The sequence below is a fragment of the Pelodiscus sinensis genome, chromosome 9, assembly GCF_049634645.1.
Source record: "Pelodiscus sinensis isolate JC-2024 chromosome 9, ASM4963464v1, whole genome shotgun sequence".
NCBI lineage: Eukaryota > Metazoa > Chordata > Testudines > Trionychidae > Pelodiscus > Pelodiscus sinensis.
Genome location: NC_134719.1, coordinates 58109968 through 58129863, shown reverse-complemented (window position 1 = coordinate 58129863; position 19896 = coordinate 58109968). Strand labels below are relative to the sequence as shown.

The window sequence follows — 19896 nt, the reverse complement described above, 5'->3', positions numbered from 1 at the left end:
CATATTTCAAGGGCCCATTCGTGGTGGAGTGGCCCTTTAACAACCCCCCATTCTTAGAGGGAAACGGAAAGGGGAGAGGGAAAGGCAGAGGAGATTGTTAGTGGAGTATAAATTGTTATAATCCGCCATAAATCCAGTGTTTCTATTCAGTCCATGATTTTTATGGCGTTTAAGCTCATAGGCTTGTCTTTTGAAGGCGATATACTGATTTCCTTTGAGGATGAGAACTGAGAGAGGTCAGGCAGAGTCCTCACTTTGTGAAAAGTGTTCACCCACAGGTGATCGGGTGGGGTTTTCCTTTGATCATTTTCCTGAGTGAGTTCATTCGAGAGTGCAGTGGCTGTCTGCTTTCAGCCCCAGAATTGTTACTGGGTGGGTTAGTGCTCTGGAGGAGGTGCACCCCCTGTTGTGAGAGGCATGTGTAGGGCCCCTGGAGCTTGGGAGGTGTGTGGTGGGGGGTGTTGATCACTGTCGCAGTGGAGCTGTGTCTGCAGTGTTTTGCACCTGTTGTTCTGGCAGGGTCTAGTGCCACTTTGAGTTGGTGTGTTCTGGGCTATGGGTAGCTTGCTTCTGATGATGCACTTGGAGAGATGGGGAGGGGGGTTGTTTGAAGGCCAAAAGCAGGGGGTTCAGGAAAGATTTATTTCAGGGCACAGCCCCTCTGGAGCATGGGTTGTCATTGTTTGGTGATACCCTGTATGGGTTCTCTGTGTTAGGAGGTGACAACTAGGGGTGTGCGGTCGGGGAGGGGTGTTATTTCTGTATTTCTTGGGTAAAGAACAAGTTAGGAACTATTTAGAAAAGCTAAACGTACACAAATCCATGGGCCCAGATTTAATGCATCCGAGGGTACTGAGGGATTTGGCAAATGTCATTGCGGAGCCTTTGGCTATTATCTTTGAAAAGTCGTGGAGATTGGGAGAAATCCCGGATGACTGGAAAAAGGTAAATGTAGTGCCCATCTTCAAAAAAGGGAAGAAGGACGATCCAGGGAACTATAGGCCGGTCAGTCTTACCTCGGTTCCTGGAAAAATCATGGAAGGGATCCTTAAGGAATCCATATCGAGGCACTTGGATGAGAGGAAAGTGATTAGGAATAGTCAGCATGGATTCACAAAGGGCAAATCGTGCCTGACCAATCTGATTAGCTTCTATGATGAAGTAACTGGCTCGGTGGACATGGGGAAGTCAGTGAATGTTATATACCTTGACTTTAGCAAGGCTTTTGATACGGTCTCCCACAATATTCTTGCCAGCAAGTTAAGGGATTGTGGATTGGATAAATGGACAGTAAGATGGATAGAAAGATGGCTAGAAGGCCAGGCCCAGCGGGTAGTGATCAATGGCTCGATGTCAGGATGGCGGTCGGTTTCTAGTGGAGTGCCCCAAGGTTCGGTTCTAGGACCGGTTTTGTTCAATATCTTTATTAATGATCTGAATGAGGGGATGGATTGCACCCTCAGCAAGTTTGCAGATGACACTAAGCTGGGGGGAGAGGTAGATACGCTTAAGGGCAGAGATAGGGTCCAGAATGACTTAGACAAATTGGAGGATTGGGCCACAAGAAATCTGATGAGGTTCAACAAGGACAAGTGTGGAGTCCTACGGAAGAATCCCAAACATAGTTACAAGCTGGGGACCAACCGGTTAAGTAGTAGCTCTGCAGAAAAGGACCTGGGGGTTACAGTGGATGAGAAGCTGGATATGAGTCAACAGTGTGCCCTTGTAGTCAAGAAGGCTAATGGCATTTTAGGTTGCATTAAGAGGAGCATTGCCAGCAGATCCAGAGATGTCATTATTCCCCTTTATTCGGCTTTGGTGAGGCCACATCTGGAGTATTGTGTCCCGTTCTGGGCCCCCCACTACAAAAAGGATGTGGACGCATTGGAGAGGGTCCAGTGGAGGGCAACCAAAATGATTAGGGGGCTGGAGCATATTACTTATGAGGAGAGGCTGAGGGACTTGGGTCTGTTTAGCCTGCAGAAGCGAAGAGTGAGGGGGGATTTGATAGCAGCCTTCAACTTCCTGAAGGGAGGTTCCAAAGAGGATGGAGAGAGGCTGTTCTCAGTAGTGACAGATGGCAGAACAAGGAGCAATGGTCTCAAGTTGTGGTGGGAGAGGTCCAGGTTGGATATTAGGAAAAACTATTTCACTAGGAGGGTGGTGAAGCACTGGAATTGGTTACCTAGGGAAGTAGTGGAGTCTCCATCCCTAGAAGTGTTTAAGTCTCGGCTTGACAAAGCCCTGGCCGGGTTGACTTAGTTGGAATTGGTCCTGCCTAGAGCAGGGGGCTGGACTTGATGACCTTCTGAGGTCTCTTCCAGTTCTATGATTCTATGATCTATGTTTCTATGAATGAAGCAGGTTCTCCCAAGGAGTTTGGGTGGCCTGTTCCAGGATGTGATCTCCTTCTCCGGACTGCTCTTATTTACACTCCACTTCCATGTGCCCTGGGAAGCAGCAAAGAGTCACAGCCCAGCGTGCTCCCATACCTCACTCCCCCCCTCCTGCCCTCCATCCAGCCGGGGCCAGCAACTGGGATCTGGGCTGGGGAGGGCTTTTGTTTCAATTCTACACTGACTGGAGAGGCCCCTTCATAGGTTATCTCAGGGTGTTTCTGCCCCCTTTGCACGGCCAGAGAGACACAAAGGGGTAAGGATCAGGCACACGGCGTAGGAAATCATTCCAGGACTGGCAGGATGGGAGTCTGCACTTTTGTGGGCTGAGCGGTACCTGCCTGTATTATTGAGATGCCGTGTCTAGCCAGCACTTCTGCTCGCGAATGCAGCCTCCCCAGCGCTGCCCAGCCTGTAAGATGCGGTTTTGTGCATGCTGCACGTCCTCTAAGTCCATTCACTAGACTTTCCAGTCAAGGCACAAGCTCATTTCTTCTAGCTGCCTGGGTTAAATGACAAGATGGGGCAACAGCATTTTGGCTGGCTTGTGACTGTGGGCCTCATAGTCTGTTATCAGTGCCAATGTGGGTTCTGAACAGCGGTTTCCTCAAGCACACAAACATACAAGCCTGGGCAAGCGAGCAACCAAACCCAGCCCTGCTGCCTAATGAAGCTGATTCTCCTACAGGTAAGAGGGCGAAGAGAGGCTGTTTTGCTCATCCAGTGATATGGAAACAGCAAGCCAGATGTGCTGAGCTCATGAGCTCATGCAGCTTTTGCCTTGGGATCATTCCAGCACACTAGAGATTCTGAGCCAAACCCTAGCCAAAATTCTGGGCCTTCACATAGGCCAAGAGGCATAGACCCAATGGCACATCGCACGCACACAAAGAGCAACGGAGCCAGTTCCCCCACAAAGTCTTGAAGGCTGAAGGTGTTCACAGGATGTAAGGTAAGGGGGAGTTTGGGAGAGCGCAGCTCCCCATCCCCAAGTGGGCCTTTGGATGAAGACACGTTTCTCTCCACGTGGCAGGTTTTCATGACAAAGTGGTACAACTGCCTGAGCCCTGTTGTCGCCTCTGCACCTGCAGCCTGAATGACCATGGGTATTATATTTACTAGTGTGGGCAGAGCTGTGTCCCCCTACTGTCCTGCTTTCTTTTCCCCCTGAGCCTGAGGCTAACATTTTACACAGAGAAAGCTCCTAAGAGGTTTGTTCTCTTTACTGATGAAAGAGACAGATGCACAGTGGTTGCTCCCACTAAGGTTGCCGTGTTTCCATTTTTCACCCGGACTATTCGGTATTCTGCCCCTGTCTGGTAAAAAAAAAACCAGAAATTACCGGATATGTGAAATGTCCCGTATTTCCTGTTTCCCTCGGACGGAAGCCCGGTGGGGATTGTTTTCCCTGCCTCGTCTGGCAGGGGAATGAGGCACACGGGGCTATTTAAAGGTGCGGCGACCTTTTTTTTTTTTTTTTCCCCTCAACTACTTTGGTCTCCCATTTTTTGGTTTTGTTTTGTATTCAACCAAGTTTGCCATGTTCGGGATTTTTGTTGAAAGCATCTGGCAAGCCTAGCTCCCACCCAAACGACAATTATTTAACCTGGGCTTGATAATAAGCAAAAGTGTTTTTATTAAGTATAAAAATTAGGATGCATGTGTTTGCAAGTGAAAACAGATTAAATGAGTTATTGAGCCAAAATAAATAAAACACACCAGCTAATCCTAATACAGCTAACTGGGGGAAAAACACCCACAGCTCAGGGCTTGGGTTGTGTGGGAAGGAGTCCTATGTTCTAACTACTGCTCTGTCTATAGTGTGCAGCACTGAGACATGGGGCGGGGGCCGCCCCACCTGGCCCCTCCTGGTTCTAGCTCTGCTCCAGCTAGAAGCATTTAAGCTCATGCTCTAGATCCCTGGCCATTTACTGGCTGCTGAGGGAGGAAGATGGGAAGGGAGTGGCCCTGTGAAATGCACCAATCATGCTGCAGGGGAGAGTGTGGAGAGCCATTCTGTGCAGGACAATTGGGCCGGGATTTTCCAAAAGGCTCAGCCACGGCCTATCTGCGCAGCATCCACTCGCCAACAGCAAAACTCCTGTCGACTTTAACAGAAGCAGCATTAAGCCAGTGACTCACCCCCTCGGCACTTGCCTGCTTTGACTTCTGAGGCTGGGGCTTTCTCTCTTCTCTTGCATGTGGTCGTGGGGAGGGGCAGGCTGCTCACTGCCCTGTCCTCCCCCACTGGGCAGCACCTTCATACAAGCTCATGGCTTGGATCCCCTAGACATCAGCATCTGTCCGGCCTCAATTCCACCTCTCCCATTGGCTTCCCTGTCCTCGTGGGGCCTCACTGGTACATTTACAATCCAGCTGCAGGGAGATTTCCTTTAAAGCCCGTGCACAGAGTTGTAGTCAGGCGTTGCAGTTCTCTGCAGATTCCTGTAGCCTGAAGCCCTGGCCTATTTGGCTCCTTGGGAAAGGCATGACTGTTTAGCTCTGGTTATTATGACTACAGCAAATGTTTGCCTTGCTCTTGGCCGAAGTCCATCTTCCTCCTCAACAGTGTGAGTTACACCCTGAGGTCGTGTCAGGATATTCCACCCCCTTCATTCAGCAACCCAGCAGCCTCTCTGATGCTCCCAAAGGGTAACCAGGCCGAGGTCCTTTTTCCCGACGGGAGGGAGATGTCATGTCACTTGACCCTGGGTTATGGTTTTCCCACCCAGCGTGTCCAGGACTAGGCAACCGAGTTGCAAACGCCTCTGTCTGGTGCCGCTTATGCTCTTAGGACTCCCAGCGCAGCTGCTGTATAGCCCTGAAAGAGGTGAGCTGTGTCCTAGTTTAGACGCTCCTTTGGCTATGTTAGGGGCTGGGGATGTTGGATGATAACAGCCCCTAACGTAGCCAAAGGAGCGTCTAAACTAGGACACAGCTCACCTCTTTCAGGGCTATACAGCATCATCATCCAACATCCCCAGCCCTCCAGAACCATCCCAGGGTCAGCTGGAGTCTGCACCACTAGAAGTTTTAGTTACAGAGGCACCGACTCACTTACGGAGTTCTGTTTGGTGAAGATGGAGTTCAACCTTCTTGTGTTGTATGAACAGCCTTTCCTCCCCAGACTGACACTGCTTATGCTCGGAGGCCAGAAGGGATTTGCTGGGGACTTACAAAGAACACTTTTACATAGGTGTGGGAATTAGGGGTGCAGGGGGTGCTGCGGCACTCCCAGGCTCCTGGCCTCGTACCCAGGAGCCCAGCGGCTGGCCCCACAGCCGGGGACCCAGCTGCCACCCTGCACTTTGGAGGCTCTGTTGCTGGCGCCACACCAGGGGTCCCAGCTGCTGCCCTACGCACCATTCCATGTGCAGGAGGCTGTGCTTCGGCCCTATGTGCTGGGGGCTCTCCTGCCAGCCCCGGGTCCCAGCTCCTGGGCCCACATGCTAGGGCTTTCTTCTGGCTTCATTTGGGGGGAGGACAGAGGTAAAGGGAGAGGTACCAGCACTCCCACTCTTAAAAATGTTCCTGTGTCTTTTATAAATTAAAATGAATCAAACATGGATCCTTTAAGAAACTTCGCACCGTGACTGGATTTTCTTTGGCCTGAATTATCTTAACAAGGGAATAGCCCAGACATTGCTCCCTGTCCACATAGTTAAAATTAGTTGCAATCCTGTGCACAGACTATATTGGAAGAACGTCAGTTGTAATTTACCTGAGTCCTTGAAACGTGCAGCTCGCACTGCTCGGTAGCCGCCTGAACAGGACAAGGTCAGAGAAAGTCCACCATTTCTTTGCGGGAAAATGAGAATGCACCAGCCTTGTTATCCCAAATGGAGTTTCCCACACACTGTAACCCCAATGCACTGGTTGTGCTAAAACAAGAAGAGAAGTTTATCAGCTACAGATAGATGTGAAGGGCTGACAAGCGATGGTGCATAAATCAGTATTTGTTACAAAAAAATAAGAGTAAAACACAGGCTAATACCTAACGTAGCAAGCTGAGTGAGCAGATGAGAAGGGTGGTCTCTATGCTCAGTCAGTTTCACAGCATTTCATGGAACCCCCCTCTGCCTTCCTTCCACTCTTTGAGAGTTGTTGATGTCAGGAGCAGAAATGAAGGAGGTGGAGGGCTGAATTGGAGAGCACCTGTCTCTCATTCTTATGCCACCCTTGTGTCTTTGAGCATCACCCCCCTCCACACACGCATCCTGGGGTGCAGGTGACAAGTAGTTGCTTGTGGACATGAAGGTTGCCCTTGTCCCTGTGATGAAATGTAACTTTCTCCTTCACACTTGCCCATTGCTTAAGTAAGCAACAGCCCACTTGGGTTTGTGGATACCTGTCAGGGCATGCCCGGGTGTCTTTCTCTCTGAAAAACTAATTTGGCCTGCCCTTCTGATTCTACTGCCATGCTATAGTGCAGAAACATGTAGCTTTGGATACGACATTGATACAGGCCTTTTACCAGGACAATAATGTCCAGGTATCCTTTGTAGCAAATGTAGCATAGTCTTGTAAAAGTGGAAATTTAGTCGAGAGGGTCTCAAACTGGTGGGGATGGGCCCCCATGAGGGGACACAGAATGAGTTGGGGGGAAGGGGGTGTTAAAGCTTTAGGGAAAACCGACTTCCTGCCCTCTTTCTACCCACAGCAAGGATGACTAGCAAAGATGATCCCTTCGGACCTATCCGGGCCCCAGATGGTGCTGTGTATTTGCCTCTAGATGGCGCTGTGCATTCCGACTGATTTCTGTTCACATGACTTCTGTTCCAGCGTTGCCATCTGCACGTTAATCCGTTTGCGACGGTGCGGGGGGCACATTTAATAGGCATTGACCACAGTCGCAGTGTTGCTTTTGCTCTTGTTACAATGGCTCATGGGCTCTGTTTGAATCAGCGCCTCACTGTTTTTAATATTCACGGAGAGTTGCATGTTGGTTTTATTTGTTTTGGTGTATGTACTGGGATGGTGGGCAGAGGGGGTGTAAACTCCTACGGACCCAACAAATAGGGGTGTGATTATATACATTTTAGCTCCACTGGTGCGGACTGTCACAGCCAGTTAAACCCGCCACCTCTCTACTGAGATGAAGAAGACCCCAATTGCCAGCTGCCAGGGTAGCTTTTTGGGATGTGGGCACAGGACTGAGACCCACCAAACTCATGCCATATCAGCAAAGCAAGCCCACTTAAAACTAGGAATAAACAAAGGTCTGGGTGCCGCTGCAGGGCGAGTGGCTGAGCATGCGACACTTTTCCGAGGCTGCAGGGCCTCACAACTTCCGGGAAGGCTCAGTGGGGAGGGAAGAAAACAACTGAAGTGATCTCCTGCCTTTTGGGTCTCACCCTGGGACCATGCGCTGGCTGGAGGCTGCATTCCATCTCCACCACGGTGATCCGCGTTAGTAACCGAAAACCGCTACTAACCAAGGGGCAGAAAACCCGTCTGGCGCACGCCCAGCCTGCTCCCCACTGCAGGTGTGAAATGAGCAATAGAAGTCAGACCGACAACACACAGCAACAGAGAGAGGGAAAACAGGCTGCTCCGTCAGGCAACGCGCCACAACTCACCCACCAGGCTATAAGCCGGTTTTGTCCAGAATGACTCTGCCGGCAGAACCAGGAAGCCCACAGCCCTCCACACACTTCGACAAAGATAGATTGCGATGGCAGCTCAGTCCTCAAAACACCACACACGCCCTGATGAATGTGATGATTCTGGCCTGGCCTCTTTCCATGGCTCTTTCTCATATTTTAACACCCCGTCCCCACTCTGAGATCAGACCCATTGACTCTCCAAGCTGATTGTGGTTCTACCACAGACCCCCCCTGTCCCCAGCAGTGACCAATGGGGCTAGAGGCTAACCCCTTGAGGGGCTATACCATAGATCTCAGTCTGCACTGCCCATGGAGAGCCCAGAACCTGTTGCATGATCCACACCCCAGCTTGGACGATGCATGAATATGTCATGAAACTCTGAGAACAGCGAGCTGTTTGCTTGGCTCCTAAAATTTGTTAGCTAACCAGAGAGATTCCGCCAGACAAAGGGACCCGGGGCAGACCCAGTTCTGGTGGAATTAAATCCGGCATTGCTCCTGCCATTTTAATGTGGGACTGACACCGTCAAAATGACACGGTCTCATGGAAGTATAGGACCGGAAGGGACCTCGAGAGGTCATCTCGTCCATTTCTCACAGCAGGGCTAAATATTCTTGGTCACACTTGACAGGTGTTTGTCTCACCTGCTCTTAAAATCTTCCCCTACAACCTCTCTGGGCAATTTCTTCCAGTGTTTAACCACCTTGTCAGGAAGTTTTTTCTAAGGTCCACCCTAAGCTGTCCTTGTTGCAATTTAAGCCTGTTGCTTCTTGTCTGGGATTAAATAGACTCATTCTCCCCCCCCCCCCCCACACACACACCCCAGCCTCCTCCTTGTAACCACTTTTTATATTCTTGAAAACTGTTCTGTCTTCTCTTCTCCAGAATACACAAACCCAGTTTTTTTCAATCTTCTCTTCTAGGTGATGTTTTCTAGACTTTTAATCATGTGTGTTGTTTTCCTCTGGACTGTATCCGATTTGTCCATGTCTTTCCTGCAATGTGGCACCCAGAATTGGACACATTTATTCCAGCTGAGGCTTTATCCACATGGAGTTGAGCAGAAGAATTATGTCTCGTATCTTGCTGAGAACATGCATCCCAGAATGATGTTTGCTTTTTTTTGCAGCAGTGTCACACTGTTGACTCATATGTAGCTTGTGATCCACTGTGACCCCCTAGATCCGTTGCTGCCGTACTCCTTCCTAGACGACCGCTTCCCATTCTGTATGAGTGCAACGGATTGTTCCTCCCTAAGTGGACACCTTTGCATGTGTCCTGATTGAATTTCATCCTATTTACTTCAGCTATCAAAATGCGGAGGAGGTCAGATGAAAGAGAGAGGGTTCTGGGTCCTCGCCGGCTAGTGAAAAGGCAACTAAGAGAAGGATATGAGTGAAGATTCAAGATGCTAAAGAGAATGTGGATGGAGGGGAAGGGATGGGGGTGGTGACCCAGATAAACTCTTTGATCTGATAATAAACTCCAGAACTCCAGCCCATGAGCTAAAAATAAGGAAGCAGCCGGCAACTAAATAAATGCAACTTGGTTCCAGCCAAAGGGCTGGTGGGCCAGGCAGGCGAACCCAGCGCTTTACTCTGACTAAGCCCCTTATCCACACAGAGAAATTGTTGGGGGAAAAGACGTTGGTCGTGCTGCAAAACGGGCCCGTTGCAGCTGTGTTCGGAGGGTTCCCTGAGGTCCCGGGCCCTGGGAATGTTGCACAAATTCAGGTAACATGAACCGGGGCCAAGCGGGCTGTTTGTCTCTGTTGCCATTGCTGTTTCGTGCAGAGAATGATGAATCTGCGGGCCCTGCAGCGGCACTAGCAGGAGCAGACACGTTTAAAACGAGCACTGGCCTGGCACCACACGCGGAGCAGTGATCAGATGCCAGCCCCCCACCTGGCAGTTGTCAGGAAAGGCTTCGGTGCTCCTCTTCCACCCACAGCTTCTCAGCCCCGCTGGGCCGGGAGGAGCCGGGCTGGCCGCGCTGAGGTGAACGCTCGTCCGTGGATGCAGCTGGCCAGACGTGCTGCGTTGCCGCTCGGCCCCAAGTCTGCACCATTCTTGGGCACAAAAACTGAGCCCGGCTCCTGCGCTACCCCTTGAGAGCAGACGTGGAAGTCAGGGGTGGGCCCTGGTGCGCCGCTCCAGCCAGAAGAAGCCTGCCGGCACTGGGGCGCTCGGCTGCAGGAGGAGGCGCGGCCGCTCCCAGCTCAGGGCCCTCCGGCAGCCTCTCGCGCTAAGCAGGCAGGCAAGTGAAAGGGGACTGGCTGAGGAGGTGTGTGCTCCCACACTGGGCCAAGTCTGCCCCAGCCCCAAGCCCCCCTCAATGCCCCAGCCCCAAGCCCCCCTCAAGGCCCATGCCCCCCTCAAGGCCCCAGCCCTTTGTCTGAAGCTCCCTGCCCCCCTCCCCCCAAGATTCGCACCAGGACGCTGCTTGCTGTTCCCCTTCCTGTGAGGGAGCAAGAGGGAAGCGCACAGCGCCCCGGCATTCCTCTCCCTCCTGGCTGCGGGGGACGGGCCAGAAGAGTGACCCCCACAGGTTATGAGCTTTCCTCTCGCTCCCTGCCAGTGACGGGAAGGAGAATTGGGGAGAGGCTGCCCTGCCTCAACAGCACCCTGTCCGTCTTGCTCTCCCCTGGCACGCACGTATGCCAGCCCCCTGCCTTGAGCCCCCCCTCACACCTCAAACCCTCATCCCCTCCTCACACCCCCAGCCCTGACTCCTTCACCCCCACCCCCACCCCAGTGCCTGCCCCAAGGGAAAGCTCCCACACCCTCTTGTGGCTCATTTAGAGGCTCATGGGCTCCCCTGAGAATCGCCCCTTCCCCAGCAGTCCCACTAGCACATGCAGACAAGAATGGGTGATGTTCGTCCCATCGGTTGGGTCTGCAAGGGGCCGGATTGGCTGCTGGCCTGCGCCTGGTGCCATCCGGCCCTGGTGCAAAGTGCGTGTAGCGGTGGCATCAAAGGTGGCACGTTGGAGCAGCAGCATTTCACGCTCACTGTGCCATGCCGGTGACTGTACAAATGGCGAAGGGGGCTCTGGCCGAAGACGCTGGAACCAAGAACCAGCTGCAGAGAGGCGGGAACCCACCCACGGGAAAGGGTCAAGCAGGGCGCTAGGGGAGAAACAGACAGATGGTTGCCACATCGGGATAGACACAGGCTTGGCCGCCTTGAAGGCAGAAGTTCTGACCTGGGCTCTGTTACTGACCCCCTGTGGGACCCTGGGCAAGTCACTTATCTCGCCGTGCCTCAGTTTCCCCACTTGTAAAATGAGGGCGTTAATACCGGGCCCGCCTGCCACGGGTGCTGAGAGAAGAAATGAATTACTACGCTGGAGCGCTTCGAGTCGGCTGCACGGCGTTCAGTGCTAGGTAAAGGCCTATCAATAAATGCCAGTGTCTTAGGCGGGATCTCAGAGGAGGTAAATTATGACAGCTCATTCCAGTTGAGCAACACCAAGTGATCCTGCGGCAGAGGCAGGGCCTGCAGCGGCTGACTCCAGGCTGGGTTAGGAGCCCGCAGGAGTTGTTTCCACATCTGCAGCCCCTCCCGGGTTGGGACACACCTGGGCATGCTTTTGAGTGGTGCCTGCTGATGTCTCCCGCTGATTCTGACCTGCTCGGTGCCCAAGGGCAAAGTCACAGCGAATGGAAGCGTGTGGTGTGATTTACGAGCCTGACAGTGTCATCCCAGTGCAGGCCAGGCCAGGCCCATACCAGCCCTGTATCCCCCCCCCACCCCCCGCTTGCATCGCTGAGCCAAGGGAACCCTCCTGCCGTGTACCCAGCCCCGGAGGGCTCCCGCTACTTCCGTCAGTCCCCGGCTGGCGCCCGCCTGTGTGGAAGTATCGTTGGGCCGTGAGCGATCGTAGCGCCGCTCGCGTGTGTCCTCCCCCCGCGCCGCTTGCTAATCTCTCCCCCACCCACCGTGCTCCATGGGCCCCCGGGGTAAGGAGACGGCGGCCAGCGTGGGAGCCCTTCGAAGCGGCCGGACGCTTGTGTGCGCAGCTTTGAAATGGGCCGGAGCCATGAGGGACGCCCCAAATGCGACGCGCGCCAGAGAAATGCCCCTGTGGTGGGGGAAGGAAGGGTAACGGAGCGGGTGGGCCGGGGGAAGGCCGCAGTCTGGGGCCTTGCAGAGCAGGAGGCAGGGGCTCAGCCAGGGCAGAATGGGTCCGAGGTTCATGCTTCGGCTCTTTGCCAAGGACGCCCACGAGAAGCAAAGGGAGCGGGGAGCAGCTGGAGTAGCGGCTGCTCTCCTGAATGCCAGAGATAGTGCTAACCCTGAGCCTTCACCCCACAGGCTGCGGCTCGCTGCCGGCCTGCCCACGCAAAGCCAGGGCCTGTCACCACAGTCACAATGCTGAGATAGTTAAAGAGCAGAACCCCGAGTGTGGATGCAACCCTACCAGTATATAACCTCATTATCCTGGTCTAACTGCCTGCCCACGAGGGGCTGCCCGGGGATAATTAGATGGATAAAAGTCATCCCACCCCCTAACTGACATAAGCAGACCAGTAGATAAACCAGGCTATAGTCTAGAAACTTCACTGGCCTATACACGGCACTGCTCGGAGGAAGCTCACCACCATCACTGCCATTCCCAGCTGGGCAGGAAGGGAACGGCAGCTGGCTCGCAGAGGACACTTCTGCAAAGAAACGGCTGGACTCAGTGTGATTCCGAGGGCACGGAGGGGCGGATACTCCCGGGGAACCCTAGCGATGCAATCTGGCACTGGTGAAATACCCCCTGGCTGTGTCTAGACTGGCCAGTTTTTCCGGAAAATCAGCCGCTTTTCCGGAAAAACTTGCCAGCTGTCTACACTGGCCGCTTGAATTCCCGCAAAAGCACTGACTTCCTACTGTAAGAAATCAGTGCTTCTTGCGGAAATACTATGCTGCTCCCATTCAGGCAAAAGTCCTTTTGCACAAAATTTTTGCGCAAAAGGGCCAGTGTAGACAGCTCAGATTTGTTTTCCACAAAAAAGCCCCGATTGCGAAAATGGTGATCGGGGCTTTTTTGCAGAAAAGCGCGTCTAGATTGGCACAGACGCTTTTCCGCAAAAAGTGCTTTTGCGGAAAAGCGTCTGTGCCAATCTGGACGCGCTTTTCTGAAAATGCTTTTAACGGAAAACTTTTCCATTAAAAGCATTTCCGGAAAATCATGCCAGTGTAGACATAGCCCCTGTCCCCACTGCGGGGCTAGCTGAGCCGTTGTGGGCAGCCGATTCATTTAATCATCTCCGAACCGGGGCCCGGGGATGTTTGCTCTGCTTTGGGGTGCTCTGTTGTCCCACCCTGGCGGAGCTTGGAAACATGCATCAGGAGAAGGAGCATCAATGGAAGTAGTGTTGACTGGAGGCAGCCCACAAGCCCCTTTGCGAACCAGCCCAGCCTGGAGGGAAGAAGCAAGGCTCCATATAAAGGGGAGGGTGATTAAAATGATCCCCGTGTTAGTGGCAGTGGTTTGCACAATGTGTGGCCTCGGTGTTTCTTTCAGTCCCGCTGGCGCAGGGGCCTACGGAGAGCAGAATTTAGACACTGGGCTGAAGCGTCCCTGGTGCAAGTCCCTGACTCCAGGGCAGACACGTTGCGGGTCCAGTCATGACCAGATCTGCCTCTCATGCTGCATCAGGATGGCATGGGTTTGGGGGGGGACGTGGCCTCTCCACGCCATTGTCAGAGGGCCAACTTATTCGCCACATCCCAGGCCTGGCTGACCACCGCCAGGAGGGCCAACCTGCGCAGGCCCTGTCCTGATTCTGCAGGGAAAGGGGCCGCCCTAGATTCCTGGTGTGGGGCTGGCAGGATGTGGCAACCGGTGACACTGTAGCTGGCATGGAGGGGGCACCGCTGAAAGACTGCTCCCACGGTGAGGGTTGCCTAGGGAGCTGGGGGAGGAAACACAGGCATTGCTGGGGCGAGGATGAGGGAGGACTCTCTTACTTGCATTAGCTGGGCAGTGCCATGAGGCAGCACCCCTGGCAGGCGTCCTCAGGGTACTTTTGGATTTGGAGTGAGTACGAATGACAGGCCCTATCTGTCCTGGAAGATGGGCCCCTTGCTCTCTCCGGTGGTCTTCCTTTACGGCCACTACGCACCGGTAACCCAGGGAGCCCAGCACCCCTGCTAGAAGAGTGCCACAGAAGTTGGCGGTGGAAGCTTTCATCAGAACACGGCAGCCGGCTGGACAGCCCAGCCTTAACACCTGGGCTTGAGGGCCTAGGACCCTCCTGGGGGCAGGGAGCTCTCACCCTGGCTCAAATGTGAGCTCTCGGCGCCCAGAGCCAGAGCGGGGCCCCAGCGCGCCAGGCTGGGACGGAGAAGTGGGCAGCAGAGCTGTGGTGAAGCGGGCTGTGCCCACTCCATTGATGTCCCATATGAGGCTGGAAAATGCAAAGCGTGCCAGGCTGGGGCAATAGCTGGGGTCTAGGGGCAAGTGGCAGCAGCATCCTGGGAGTGAACGGGGCAGCAAGAGCGCACACGGCTGGGAGCAGCCTGGCGTGTGGCTGTTCTCTGACTGACATTCTGGGTTAGGATAGTGCCTCTCCCCAGGCTCTGGAGCCCGACACTCACAGCTCAGCGCCACACCACTGGGCCCACTTTGACAAAGACCAGAAAGCTGTATCAGCCCTTTGGTCTGAACCCCCACCTTGTTCACACCCTAGCGTCCTCCTGTTCGTGACACTGTTGCTCTGACGTTGTCCCTCTGGAACTCTCTACAGACCCACAAAGTTGGGGGGTCACAAAGTCCTAGTTACCAGGGATTCTGCGAGGGACATGGGGCAGCACCGATTTCTTATTTCCTTGCCTTATTTCCCAGGAGAGAGAGAGAATCCCTGAACTGGTTCAGATCATGTTTGTTTTTTGCTAAGGAAGCAATGGCCAGCCACACTGAAAACAATTAGGTACCACCTGAAACTAGCCAAAGGATCACATTAGCCTTGGTTGGAATATTGTGGCCAGTTCTGGGCACCACATTTCAAGACAGATGTGGAGAAACTGGAGAAGGTCCAGGGAAGAGCAACAAAAATGATAAAAGGTCTAGAGGCATGAGGCAAGGCTGAAGGAATTGGGCTTGTTTAGTTTGGAAAAGAGAAGGCTGAGAGGGAAGAAAAAGAGAAGACACGACAGCAATTTTCAAGTATCTAAAAGGGTGTTACAAGGAAGAGGGAGAAAAATTGTTCATCGTGGCCTCTGAGGATAGAACAAGAAGCAATGGGCTTAAACTGCAGCAAGGGAGGTTTGGGTTGGACATTAGGAAAAACTTCCTGTCGGGTGGTTAAACACTGGAATAAGTTGCCTAGGGAGGTTGTGGAATCTCCATCTCTGGAGATATTTAAGAGCAGATTAGACAGACCTCTATCAGGGATGCTCTAGATGGTGCTTGGTCCTGCCGTGAGGGCAGGGGGCTGGTCTCGATGACCTCTCGAGGTCCCCTCCAATTCTAAACATTCTATGAATCTGTGATTTTGGACTTTCTAGCAAGTGTGCAAAGGTGGGGCTGCCTGGCTTGTCTCTCACTTCCAACAACCCTGCAAGAGGCAGCCCTAGTTTGATCGCTGGCATGCCAGGGCCTGATTCTCCATGGGCCGGCACCTTGTTCAGTCACTCACACCTACGCCGAAGGGGTGTGAAATGCTGGTAAGAGCTGCCCCGCAGTGCAAGGCCCTGGGAATGAATACATTACCCTCCTTCCTTGGGATTTCTGGGGCACATGCAAGATTTCAGTCCGCTTCAGAGTGCTTCCTGGACCCAGCTCAAGTTACACTGCGCCCTGCAGGATCATGTCCCTCCCCCAACCACTGCAATGAGACTGCCACCTCCAGCGTGAACCCAGCGTGCGGTGCAAGCATTGGGGCTTTCTCAAGAACCAGCTGATGAATCTATCCCTGACACCTGGCAGAGAGGGAGGAAGCACAAACCCCAGCCATCAGGGCAAACACAAACTCATTTTAGCCTGACTACAGTAATATCACCCAGACTTGGTAAACAGTCCAGAGTTCAATCCAAAGTCCTCCTGCCGGGTCAAGGACAGCGAGAGTGCAACAGGTATTCACGGGTACACCTTCTAACACCACAGTGAGCACCATAGATTAGATTAGAACCCCGAGGTGGCCTCTTGTTATTTGCAAGAATGGGGTTATCAGTTCTGGTGTCCTGGGGAAACTCCAGTTTCCGGCTCCCTAAATCCCACGGGCAGTTTCAGCTGAACTCAACATTCTTCGTCACTTCAGCTGTGTCTAGACTGGCAAGTTTTTCCGCAAAATCATCTGCTTTTCTGGAAAAACTTGCCAGCTGTCTACACTGGCCGCTTGAATTTCCGCAAAAGCACTGACGAGCTCATGTAAGATTGTCAGTGCTTTTGCGGAAATACTATGCTGCTCCCATTCGGGCAAAAGTCTTTTTCCGAAAAACTTTTGCACAAAAGGGCCAGTGTAGACAGCAGAGATTTGTTTTCCACAAAAAAGCCCCAATTGTGAAAATGGCGATTGGGGCTTTTTTGCGGAAAAGCGCATCTACATTGGCCACGGGCGCTTTTCCACAAAAAGTGCTTTTGTGGAAAAGCGTCCTGCCAATCTAGACGCTCTGTTCCGAAAATGCTTTTAACGGGAAACTTTTCCATTAAAAGCATTTCCGGAAAATCATGCCAGTGTAGACGTAGCCTTCCTGTCTGAAACCACTGCACAGCACTGCTGCTGTGAGACAGCTGCTGCATTTTGGGCCATAGCAGCAATATGCATTTCTGCAGTGCTATTTGCTCCGGGAGCTTGAGAGATGCCAGTACTTATTACTCTTAGAGCTGGCCAAAAACTAGAATGCCGGCTCCATGGGGAATTCCGAGGCGTTGACATCTCGTTTTTTGCCTCGAAGCAGGAAGAAAAGTAGAAATCTCAGAAGCTTTGGCAGGGCGGGCGTCTGAAATAGTTGGCCATGGCCTCATTGAAGCGCTTCCTTTCGACTTTTTCATTCCGCGTTTAGAACATTACGGTATGTAACGTCAAGCCAACACAGCAGAAAATGGAATATTTTGACCTCTGTGGAACTAAACTTCTCAATGTGATTGACACAGGCTGTTTCGCCAAGTACCTGTGGAGACTTGCAATGGCATCCATATGTTCCTGAAGAATAGTTTGATTTTGTCAAATCAGCATTGTTAACATTCACGATCTTTTGACCCGCTCTGGTTATTTATCCCCATTTTGCAGAAGGGAAAACTGAGGCCTGGAGTGGTTCAGTGACCTGGCTAATGGGAGTGCGGGTGATAGAACCAGTCATCCTAGCTCCCACCTTGGTGAGGTGGCTTTATAGCATTGCTCCCTCCCCTCTGATTGGACCGGTGCTTTCATACCGCAGCGCTCTGGGACCGTACAGGATGGGAAGTGCTATGCAAACATATTCTGTCTTCATTTTGGCTCCCATTCAGTAAGCAGTGTGAGTGGATCTGACATACTGTGGGTTTAAAAAAAAAATAGCCAACTCATCCAGCCCGAAAGCTTCTTCTGGTTTGATCCTCTTCCATTTAATATACTGTATGCTGGGAGTGCATCCCCTGCTTCTCAGAATTACCCTTACATCTGATTTAGCCTCTGAGTCACCGGCTGCGCTTTGTGAACCATAGAAGGCTGGGTTAGTTTTGGAGAGGCACCCAAGCATGCCCGCCTGAGTCTGCAAACCCGGGCTGATAACAAGAGTTCTTGGCAGATTTCTGTTTCTCATTGGGCCCGCCGCGAGAACAGCCATCTTGAGCAATGTTGATCCTTCAGCCGTAGCTGGAAAGCAAGCGGCGCGGAGGACCGTGTGCAAACATGGCAACTAAGAGACAATGTTCTTTGAGCTCCCAAGGGTTTGGTTGAGGTTCAGCTCCAGCTTTGGGTGTCCTAATTAACATGGTCATCAAAATCGCAGAAGCTGCCAGAGCCTGGTCTCCGGTAGTGCTCTCTGGGGTGCCTCTTGCACCAATTTTTTTTCTGCATTCCTGTGTGGGGCACAGGTTCAGGGCTTCCTGACTCTTAGAAGTTCATAGACTCCGAGAACTGGAGGGGACCTCGAGAGGTCATCGAGTCCAGTCCCCTGCCCTCACAGCAGGACCCAGCACCATCCAGACCATCCCTGATAGATGCACCTTAAATATCTCCAGTGATGGAGATTCCACAAGCTCCCTAGGCAACTTATTCCAGTGCTTAACCACTCTAGGGTGCGTCTAGACTACACCTCTCTGTTAGCAGAGAGATGTAGATTAGGCCCATCGAAATTGCTAATGAAGCAGGGATTTAAATATCCCACGCCTCATTAGCATAAACATGAGTCACCGGCTGCGCTTTGTGAACCATAGAAGGCTGGGTTAGTTTTGGAGAGGCACCCAAGCATGGCTTATCCAGCCCGCCTGAGTCTGCAAACCCGGGCTGATAACAAGAGTTCTTGGCTGAGTTCTTGGCCACCGCTTTTTTCAAAACGGAGTCTTTTCGGGGGAAAACGGCAGTCTAGACGCAGATCTGTCGAAAATAAAGCCTTTTTCGACAGATCCTGTACACCTCATTTTTTAGTCCATTGCTTTTGTCCTATTCTCAGGGGCCAAGGAGAACAATTTTTCTCCCTCCTCCTTATAACAAACACCCTTTTAGATACTTGAAAACTGCTATCATGTCCCTTATCAGCCCAGCTCTTTCCATCTTCCCTTATAGGTCATGTTTTCTAGACCTTTAATCATTGTTGTTGCTCTTCTCTGGACTTTCTCCAATTTCTCCACATCTTTCTTGAAATGTGGTGCCCAGAACTGGACACAATCCTCCAACTGAGGCCTAATCAGCGCAGAGTTGAGCAGAAGAATGACTTCTCGTGTCTTGCTCACAACACTCATGTTAATGCACCCCGGAATCACGTTTGCTTTTTTTGTTAGAGGCTCAAAACATGAGGTTGCCCTAACCCAGCACCTTCCACTGAAATGTGCTGATCTGTGTAGTAGGGAGGAAGGATCCCCGGCTATAATTCTTTCTCACGCTTTGTCTATCCTTCTGTTGCTCAAACCAAAACTCCTTTTTGGGGGCAGTTAATTTTAGCTGAACTCTGTAATGCATTTCAAAGTTCAGAACACATCACAAAGCCCCTCCATTCCTTGGGATCTTGTCTCCAGTAGAGGGCAGAATTATACAAACACCAGCCTGTACATTGCAATAAAAACAACTTAAAGAACAGGGAATACAGGTTGGACCTCCCTGGTCCGGCACCGTCCGGACCTGATCGGTGCCGAATGAGAGAATTGCCAGACTGGGGAGGTCCCTTGCCACTGGCCCTCAAAGCCCACCATCTGCTACTGGCAGGCTAGCACCGCAGCAGGCACCCTGCCTCTGCCCCCGCCCCTTCCCCACACACCTGACTGGGCTGCTCACCCAGCTGCCGTGTGCTCCTTAGGTAGCCCATTCCCCAGCTCTTGCCATGGGGCTCTGTCCCTGCTTGCTGAGGGCTGTCGTGGAGCTCTGGTCCTGCACACCCAGGGGTTCCGGCACCGGCCCTGGGCTTACTTACTGCAGGCCTTACTTCCTGTAAGCTTTACTTACTGCAGGCTGCTGGGGGCTGCCACAGAGCTCCGGCACCGGTCCCACGTTGTCCCCAGCTGGGCTTCTGACCCTGTTGCCCCCGACCCCAGCTAGTCGTCCTGTTCTTAGGCTCCCAGGCTCTCTGGTCCAGGAGCATCTGTGGTCCAGGAGCATGGGTTTTCAGAGGTGCAACCTGTACGGGCCCCATTACTTGTCCCCCAAGATGCCAGGGGCTAGATTTCCCTATTGTTGCTAGTACACAGGGAAGGCGGGAAATGAGTTCAGTGCCAGCTTTCAGAAAAGATCTTAGCAGAGACAGCCCATCCCTTTTCCCGGCAAGT

General features: G+C 52.5%; 1 long non-coding RNA gene across 2 annotated transcripts in view; it reads right to left on the bottom strand.

The window, feature by feature from the left end:
• The window catches only part of LOC106732277 (uncharacterized), a 46764-nt gene that overhangs the window by 4842 nt on the left and 22026 nt on the right, over window positions 1-19896 (bottom strand). The window contains exon 5 of one of the 2 annotated variants that reach the window (XR_012906037.1): window positions 6118-6277. The exons of the other annotated variant lie outside the window; for it this stretch is intronic. This is a non-coding gene — a long non-coding RNA (uncharacterized LOC106732277). The remainder of the gene's footprint in view (window positions 1-6117; window positions 6278-19896) is intronic. 2 annotated transcript variants of the gene reach the window in all.